This window comes from Triticum aestivum, chromosome 7A (genome assembly GCF_018294505.1).
Source record: "Triticum aestivum cultivar Chinese Spring chromosome 7A, IWGSC CS RefSeq v2.1, whole genome shotgun sequence".
Taxonomy (NCBI): Eukaryota; Viridiplantae; Streptophyta; class Magnoliopsida; order Poales; family Poaceae; genus Triticum; species Triticum aestivum.
The window spans coordinates 21,909,979-21,919,487 of NC_057812.1; the positions used below are offsets into that span (position 1 = coordinate 21,909,979).

General features: G+C 42.7%; 1 pseudogene; it reads left to right on the plus strand.

The window, feature by feature from the left end:
* Window positions 1–406: 406 nt before the first annotated feature.
* LOC123147752 (disease resistance protein RPM1-like) lies at window positions 407–8,354 on the plus strand (annotated as a pseudogene).
* Window positions 8,355–9,509: the final 1,155 nt, after the last annotated feature.

Genomic DNA, 9,509 nt, shown 5'->3' on the forward strand with positions numbered 1-9,509 from the left:
TAGGCAGTAGGCTGTTGAAGGCATTGGCTCTGTGCCTCGCCTCTGTATCACTGTGTGCATGCCGTGCCACAGTATGGAGACCTTTATCATCACAGTGCTATGAAGCAGCACCTTTAGGCCCTGTTTGGTTCAGCTTTTATCAATGGATTCCGCTGCCGCGCAGCAGAATCTGAACCAAAGGGCGAACCTAGCAGAATCCTATTCCAGAAATCCGCTGCCAAAATCTGAACTAAAAGCAGAAGCAGCCCAGGACGTGCTTTCCAAAATCTTATTCCGCTGCGGGCCAAAATCTGAAAAAGTTGTATCAGCTGGTTTGCCAAATGACCTACATCTTTTTCACATCAGATTTTCCACAGTTGTTTTTTCACAGCAGATTTTTCACAGCTACTTTTAGAAATCCACAGCCGAACCAAACAGGGCCTTAATGCTTGGGGCCACGGGCACACACGGGCGCAGAGCCGGAAAATAATTGAGCTTGCTAGCTTGCATTGACTTGACTTGGAGCTTCAGCTGGCTGCCTCTTCAACAACAAAGACTGGCTTGCATTCTCTGCTCTCACCAAGCCATGACTCTGCTCTGGTGATTTCAGATCCTGAAGCAAGCGCACAAGGAGGAGTTCCAGATCTACATCGATTACAGGTCAGGTTCGTTGCCCTTAATTTGGTTTTGCTCCTGGGTAGCTATGTCGATGCAGAAATGAGCAGTTTTCCTTACCATCACAAGCCAGGTATGGTGGCTGTTCTTTAGATCTGATGGGTACCTCAAGTTGAAGATCAGCCACACCCATGACTCCATGATGGTTCAGGATCTCCATGATGGTTAAGCTTCAATGACAACCTCAACAGCCCCAAGTCATTAGGTCTAGTTTTTTTGTGAGGATCCATGAGATTATTCTGATGGTTTCAGATTCGCAAATGCACAAGGAGGTCGCCTACATGGATCATATCTAAGCCATTTCGAGGCAGGTCTGTCATCATTCGGAATTTTCTCGCTATCTTAGGTTGTATTAGGAACAATATATCTCCCTTGGCGCAAACAAAATACTTTGTGACTAATGCATTGTCATTTCTTCCAGCTTTGTAAGCACAATAAAGATTTCTCCTGCAAGGAAGAGCTTCTTAATTTGTGACGACGCCAAGGTCTGGCGAGCAGGAAGGTATGTTCAGGTTTTAGTTACCGTCCATCATTTCCCTTGGATTCACAAAGAATCTGGAATTAAGCTGTAGCATAGTTGTTCATAGTGCTCATTACTGGTGACATACTTGGCAGTTAGCACATTATATGCTCTTGCATTGTAGTTACCATAATGTTGGGATTTCTAGCCTTGCAAAGTCAACATTCTTGTTTTTCTTTGAACCTGATGTTGTGTGTTATTTAGGAAGTATAGTTTTGGATATTACAATCACACAGGTTGGAACCGAGCCCTGCAATACACCACCAAACAACACCTTCCTACCAATACCATACTGTTCTAGCTCGCGCGCTACTCCGTTTTCTTGGGGCAACTCCTGGAGTAACAGCCTGTTTCCTTTATAATGCAGCCGATCACAGAAAGATTTCTCTTGGTACACCAACACGTTGACTACTGGGCTGCAGTTGCTCTGCACATAACCACAGGGGTATTGTAGATTACACCTTATGCACCTCTTTTAGACAAGTCAGAGCCTTGGCTTCCTCTGCACTTATGCACCAGTTAACTGAATTCCATGCAGACAGGGTTACTCTCGCAAGTAAACCCTGGTTAAAAAGGCATAGTTTGCTGAACGCAGTTCCACTGTGATTCTTACTCTCACCTGATCCGCTTCTCTCACCTGAGCCAGTGAGTACGGCGCTTATCTCCTTCCTCGCCTCACTAGAACAATCCAGCTGAAAATTTTAATACGCTCATGGCGTAAGTCGATATGGCCTGGACTACAGACTTATCAACACCTCTTTCCCACCTATATAATCACTTGTCAGACTAATCTTAAAAACATTTACAGCTTCTCTCCTTTACCAACCGGAATTTTCCATCCTTAACACGACCCTCCTGAACTGGAAGTCCAAGATACTTTTCTTCGAAGCTGCTCCATCAGCTTCCGAACATTTATTTCCCCAAAACAATGAGCATTTTGTCAGGCTTAACAGCATGTCTACAGCAGGTTCCAGATACATTCTTGTTGTTTAAGGATCTCCTAAAATACCTTTTAACTAAAGTTGCTTTGGTTATGGTTTATTGATTTCTCCTCATGACTCTTATGACATTATAACATTTCTTTCTTTATTCATTTTCTTGATTCTATGCATCTTTCTTTCTTGCAACTTAATCAACAACTCTAGCTATTTGTTTCTCCATATGTTGAGGAAAGTATGGAGCTGTACATTAGCCAACTCTCTGAAATTTGAATTATTCATATTGGCGAGCTTTCCTGGCAAGTAGATTGGTTCACACTGTCTTAGTTGGTTAAAATTTCAACATTTTTTTTCTTTTTGCATTTTAACTTCTATGCCCCTTAGGGAAGCAGAGTATGCATTGTCACTTATTTGGTCAAGTTCTCTCGTTCTTATCAGCTAATAACATGAAGTTTGCTCCCGTTGACTATAGCACAGTGCTAAGTGTTTTAAAATTCTGACAGACGTGCATGTTGCAAGAACGGTTTTGTTTGATTATGTGGGTTAGAGTTAGATAGGTAACAGTATGAAATAATATTGTAGGAGGATTACTTTGAAAGGTTCTTCTAAATTTATTTTTCTATTGTGGTTGGAGTGTTTTGGCAAGTGCTTGCTACTAGCACAATGCACTAACGGTTTGAGATAGAGAGAGCCACATTAAAGAGCAGTAGTTGCACATGAGTAGGCTGTTGATGTCTTGAAGGCATTGCTTTGTGTCTCAGTATCACTGTGAATTCCACGGTACGAACTGCTGAGCACAGAGACCGTGCCATGAAGCACCTTTCATGCATGGGGTCCATGAAACGTTGAAGTAATTGGATGTAAACACAGGCACAATGATTACAAATAATGTAGCATGTCGGAAATTAATTGAGCTTCATCCATCACGAGAAGACTAGCATCTGACTTGACTTGGAGCTTCAGCTGGCTTCTTTTTGGGATGGCTTCAACTTCAACAGGACTAGCTTGCGTTCTCTGCTCTCACCAGGCCATGACTCTGCTTTGGTGTTTTCAGATCTGAAGCGCACAACGAGGAGGTCACCACAGGTCCAAGTCGGGCCGGATTTACATCGATTACAAGCCAGGTGCGTTCCCCTTAATTTGGTTTTCTTCCTAGGTAGTTCTATGGTAATAACAGTACCATCACAGTGCTAAAACACCTTCAATGCATTGGATGTGCACACATGCACAGTGGTTTCAGAAAATGCAGCATGTCGGAAAATAATTGAGCTTCAACCATGAGAAGACTAGCATTGACTTGACTTAGATTCACTGGCTGCCTCTTGAGATTGCTTATTCAACAAGGCTGGTGTCTCACCAAGCCATGGCGCTGTTTTTGTGATTCAGATCCTGAAGCGCACCACAGGTCGAAAGCTGTCCGGATCTACACCGATTACAATCCAGGTGTGTTTCCTTTAGTTTGGTTGTGTTCCTGCTTCTCTTGTCAATATCCTAGGTAGCTAGGTCGATGCAATAATAAGCAGTTTTCCTTTGCCATTATAAGCCAGGTATGGTGGTTCTTTGGTTTTGATGTGTAAAAGGAACAAAGAGGACACCTCAATTTGAAGATGGAACCCAGCTACTTGTCAGCAACAAGAAGCAAGCACACTCTCAGTCATACCCATGGCTTCATGAGAGTTCAGGATCTCCATGATTAAGATTCAGTGACAACAAGACCAGGCAAGCCACTAGGTCTCTTCTTTTGGGAGAAGACTGTTCTGGTGGTTTCAGATTCAAAAGTGTACAAGGAGGTTACCAAGATCGATCAGATCTAAGCTATTACGAGGCAGGTGCGTCGTCCTTCACTAGTTTTCTGGCAATGTTAGGTTGCACTCAGAACAATGTTCCTGGGTGCAAACAAAATCCACTTCTGCGGTATCTTTTCAAGTTGGCTAGCCTAGTATACTTTGTGAATATTGCATGGCGATTTCTTCTAGCACGTTAAGCACAATAAAAATTTCTTCTAGAAGAAGGACGGGCTTCTTAATTTGTGGGGACACTTTATTTTAGTTGCCACTCATTGTTTCCCTTGGATTCACAAATAACCTTAATTACTCTGTATCACAGAATCATAGTTGTTGATAACGCTCGTTAGTGGTTGTATACTAGCCTCCCAAAGTCGAAATCTTGTTGGGTGAGGATCTCCTAAAGTGAACATGATGGCTCCTATTAGTTGAAGTATTTTAATAAGAATATAATATATTGATTTCTCCTCATGATTCTTATGACATGATAGGCTTAATTAAACAACTCTGGCTATTTTTTACTCCATACATCTGGAGATATTATTAGATGGATATTGAAGCGTGGAACTAAGTTACCTGAAACTGTCACATTAGCCAACTATCTGATAGTAGAATATTCATATTGGCGAGCTAGCATGTATATCAGATTTGCTTCCTTCTTGTCTTACTTGGTTCAAATTTCAACATTTGGGTCATTTCAAGCTCAGATGTTCCTATATGGAAGCGGATCATGCATGGTGGGTCATTCAGTACAATGTCACCCGTGCTAGTAAGATAATATCATTAAGTTTGCCGCAGTGGACTATTGCACAATCTTAAGTGTTTTAAATTTCTCATTTACCTGCCTATTTTAAGTACTGTTTTGTTTGATTGTTTGGGTGGAGTTGGATAGGTTATCAATAACTAATAAGAGTTTAGGAGGATTTCGTGAAAATTTTCTTCTTATTTAATTTCATCATTGTGGCTGGAGAGTTTTGAAGTGTTTTGGCAAGTGCTTGGTACTAGTAGGATACGCTCATGGTTTAACTAATACATCATTCACTTCATTTTGCAGTGTTCGTTCGAATTACATTGAGGAAAATATACAACTAGGCGACCAATCAACAGTGAGACATTAGAAATTCTCAGAAAGTAATGGCGGAGATTGTGATTCTACTAGCCATTAAAAAGATTGGCACTGCCTTGGCAAATGGAGTAGCAGACCAGGCAAGCACACAATTTGCGAAGTATGGGACACAACTACTAGAGCTACAAGCCAGCATGGATCGTCTTGTGAGGGAGCTTAGTGTAATGCATGATGTTCTCTGTCAAATGGACATACGAAACCTCAACAACACAGTCTATGAGAGCTGGCTGGAGGGGGTACGGAAGGTAGCATATAATACGGAGGACATGGTGGATGAGTACTTGTATCTAGTTGGTCAGGAGAATGATATAGGGTGTTGCTTTTACCTGAAGAAAGGGTTCCGAAAACCAAGATCTCTACTTTCTTTGAACCGGATAGCTATCAAGGTGAAGCAGATAGAGGAAGACCTTACACACCTGTCAGAGACAAAAAACCGTTGGGTTCCCGTGAACAATGGGGATACTAGTAGCTCAGACTACATTGTTAAGAGGTCCCAAGATCTAGCGAACATTTCACGTTCCCTTGCTGAAGATCTAGTGGGGGTCGATGAGAACAGTGAAACACTTCAGAAGTGGTTGGCAGGTGATCATTTGGAACGCTCTGTGATAGCGCTGCTTGGAATGGGAGGGCTTGGTAAAACAGCTTTAGCTGCAAATGTCTACAGGAAGGAGAGGGAGAAATTCCAATGCCATGCGTGGGTCTCCATCTCTCAAACTTATTCTAGAGAAGCTGTCTTGAGGAATATAATCAAGGAACTTTCAAGAGGTAAAGTCAGTGTTCTATCTAACACTACGGACATGGACATCCCACGTCTTGAAGAGACAATTAAGACATTTCTGGAACAACAAAAGTATTTGATCATTCTGGATGATGTTTGGACTCCTGAAGCATTTAATGATTTGTCTAGCGTGCTTATTCATAATGATATGGGTAGTCGACTGGTAATCACAACAAGGGAAAGCCGTGTTGCTGCACTTGCCTCTCAAGGACATATCTTAACACTGCCAGCTTTACCTGAAGACAAGGCATGGGATCTCTTCTGTAAGAAAGCCTTTCCAAGAGATACAAGTCATGAATGTCCTACGGAGTTGAAGCATTTGTCGGAGGAAATAGTTAGCAAGTGCAAAGGCTTGCCTCTTGTTATTGTGTTAGTTGGTAGCCTCTTGCGTGTGCGTGAGAAAACTGTGGAAGAATGGAGAAGAATAAATGCCCAATTGAGTTGGGAGCTAATTAATAATTCAAGTCTCAGTGATATAAGGAATGTTTTGCATCTGAGCTTCATATACCTTCCAACACGCTTGAAATGTTGTTTCTTATACTGCAGCTTATTTTCGGAAGACTATCTTTTCAAAAGGAAACAACTTGTACGGTTATTGGTAGCCGAGGGGTTCATCGAGGAGAGGGGTGAAAGCACACTAGAAGATGTGGCAGAAGGCTATCTGAAGGAGTTGATTGACAGAAACATGCTACAACTTGTTACAAGGAACCACTTCGGTAGGATGAAGGAATTCAGAATGCATGATATCTTACGTGAATTGGCAGTTGATTTGTGCTAGAAGAACTGTTTTGGTGTTGCATATGAGAATAAATGTGGACGGTCTCATCAGAAGGATGGACGTCGATTAGTACTGCACAAACAAAAAGATGATATTCAACTACCAGTTTCCAATATGCACCACCTTCGAACTATCATTACGCTCGGTGATAGCAAGTCATCATTCACTCTGCTACCTCTTCTGTGTAATGAGTCAAGATATATGACAGTGCTAGAATTAAGTGGTCTGCCCATTGAGAAGATTCCAGATGCTATTGGGGATCTTTTTAATCTCATTTGGGTTTGCGGGGTTCAAAGGTGAAGATGCTCCCGAAGACAATTGAGAATCTTTCAAATCTGTTGACACTCGACCTTTATGAATCTGACATACAAGAGTTGCCTAGTGGGATTGTGAAACTGAAGAAGCTTAGGCACCTATTTGCTCAGAAAACAATTGATTCAGACTGGAGAGAGCTTGCAAGTTGCAGTGGTGTGCGTATCCCCAATGGACTTGGAAATATAATAAACCTTCAGACGCTACAAGCATTGGAATTACAGGATGAGTCTGTTAGACATTTAGGGGAGCTGAGGCAAGTGAGAAGCTTGAGGTTATTGAATGTGAAAGGAATCTACTGTAGAAGTATCAGTGAGTCTCTAGTTAAGATGCAGTATTTGTCCTACCTAGAAGTGAATGCAAGTAATGAGAATGAGGTTCTCTTGTTGAATGTCCTTCTGCCAAGCCTGCAAAGGCTATGTTTGAGAGGACGACTAGCAGAAGGGGCGTTGGACGAGTCTCCTCTATTCCAAGCTGTAGAGGGACAGAACTTGTATGTATTGTATCTATCTTGGTCACAGCTGAGAGAAGACCCCCTACCATCCCTTTCTCGGTTGTCAAACTTGACGTATCTACACTTCACCAGAGCATACAATGGAGAGCAGCTGGCATTTCTCACGGGGTGGTTTCCCAAGCTGAAGGTTCTCTCTCTAGGAGACTTGCTTAGTCTGAGTCGGCTAGAGATACAGCAAGGTGCCATGGCGAGCCTGGAGGAACTATACTTAGTCAACCTCGGCAGCATGACGGAGGTGCCGGCTGGCATTGAGTTCCTCACATCCATCAAGTATCTAGGCTTTCACGAGATCAGCAGAGACTTCTTGACATCCCTGCGCCAGTGTTCTACAATCCAAGGGATACTGTCACGGGCGAAGTATTCCCTCCGAGATTGACCTGCTACTCTACTCCCAATCACCTGCCAACTAGGTGTACCATGCATGCATTACTTGCTTCCTTCCCCATCTCTAATCGTACTACCTTGACATGTTGAAATGATTTGGTGTTGGTTATATGCAGGTCACATGCCGGAAGGTAGGAAGGAAGGAAGAGGCTTCACCACGAGTTAAGGCGCTGATGCATCACACTCAATGTGCACAACACAGTGCTGCTGCTAATCTTCTATATAGTGCTTCAAATGTACTATCTCACGTCTCCACCACAGTGCTTCACTTCTGCTGCTACTATGTTCGTGTCATCGTGTGCTTATCAGCTCCGTGTGATAATAAGATGGCACTTATCGTGAGACTGACTGCGAGCGATTTGTGTTTCCACATTCAAACTACTTTACGTATGTACTGCTATTTGTGTGCGCATATTGTAAGACAGACTTGAGTCGTGTTTCCATTTTCAGACTTTTTCGCGTGTGCTAGTTGGGAACTATGTATGATCTCGCATATTTCAGTTGTGTCTGTTAAACAAAAGTATTGGCTTGTGATTTATAATCCTCAGCTCAGATATTCATCTTCAGAGAATTGGCTTGTGATTCAATAATGCAGCGTCTAGGGACGAGTGGTTTGTATGTGGTGGTGTGGATGCCCTGCTTCTTCTCTGTTGCTGTTGTCTCCTGGTGTGGTCTGTAGGTACCGGAGTTTCCCTTATGCTATCACGGTGGTGGGTGTGGAATCGGCTCCTTGCTGCACTTTGACCGATGATGTCGTTGTTGTGTTGTAGCCTCTGCTGCGTGTGGCCCTTCTTCTTGGTGTGGACTCGGTGCTCCTTGCCCTTCGACTGCGCCAATAGCTTGGGTTTGGTCTCGGCTGATTGGAGCTCTTTGTCTACGGTGGTGATGTTTCTCGTGCAGCCCCCCAGTGTCGAGGCCGGTGGAAAATGATGGTTCTCCGTTTCTTCTTTCTTTTTGGCCCTTGCCCTGTTGTCGCTTCAGCGCAATTTTCTCTTTTCTCTTTCATTGTGTTAGGTGATGTGATATGTTTATTCTCTACCTTGCATTCCCTTGTAATTTCCTGGCTTTGCCAGTTCCTCCTCAAAATGAATGAAACGTAGCGCTGCTACATTTCGTAAAAGAAAAATCAATAATGCTCAGGTATTCATTCTCATTGTCATACGGTTGCTGTCTTTGGTTGCTGCTGTTGCAACTTCTTTGTTGCTGCTGTTTCCTTTCGGGATTACGTCCTTTATTTGCAATACATTGATTGATAGAAAAGTTTCGGAGCCCACATTATGCATCATTGTAGCTTAGCCTCTGCTTTCTTTTTTAGCAAAGGGTATTCCTCCAATTTCATTGATGAAATCAAGAGTTTTTACAGAAGAGTTAGCCGAAGCCAACAAAATGAACGTGAAGAGAAATAAAGGAATGGACATACTACCGAATATCTCTGAACATTCCCAGGCTGCTCCACAGCCAGCAAGCACAAAACTCGTGTATAGCAGACCGAAAGGCTTCTCATACAGAGCAGCGCTACAGCATTAGGATCTTAACCTCTGCTTACTTCTTCTTCATTTCTCTTTCCGTTTTGTTAGTATTTATACTTTCCATGCGTCTGTACATAATTTGTTCCCAAGTTGCCAGCAAACATATCTTGTGTCAGCATGAACTAGCTGTCCAATTGGAATTCTGAAGTAAGTGGACATCATGTTTCTCCTATGGAAAATCAACACTGAATT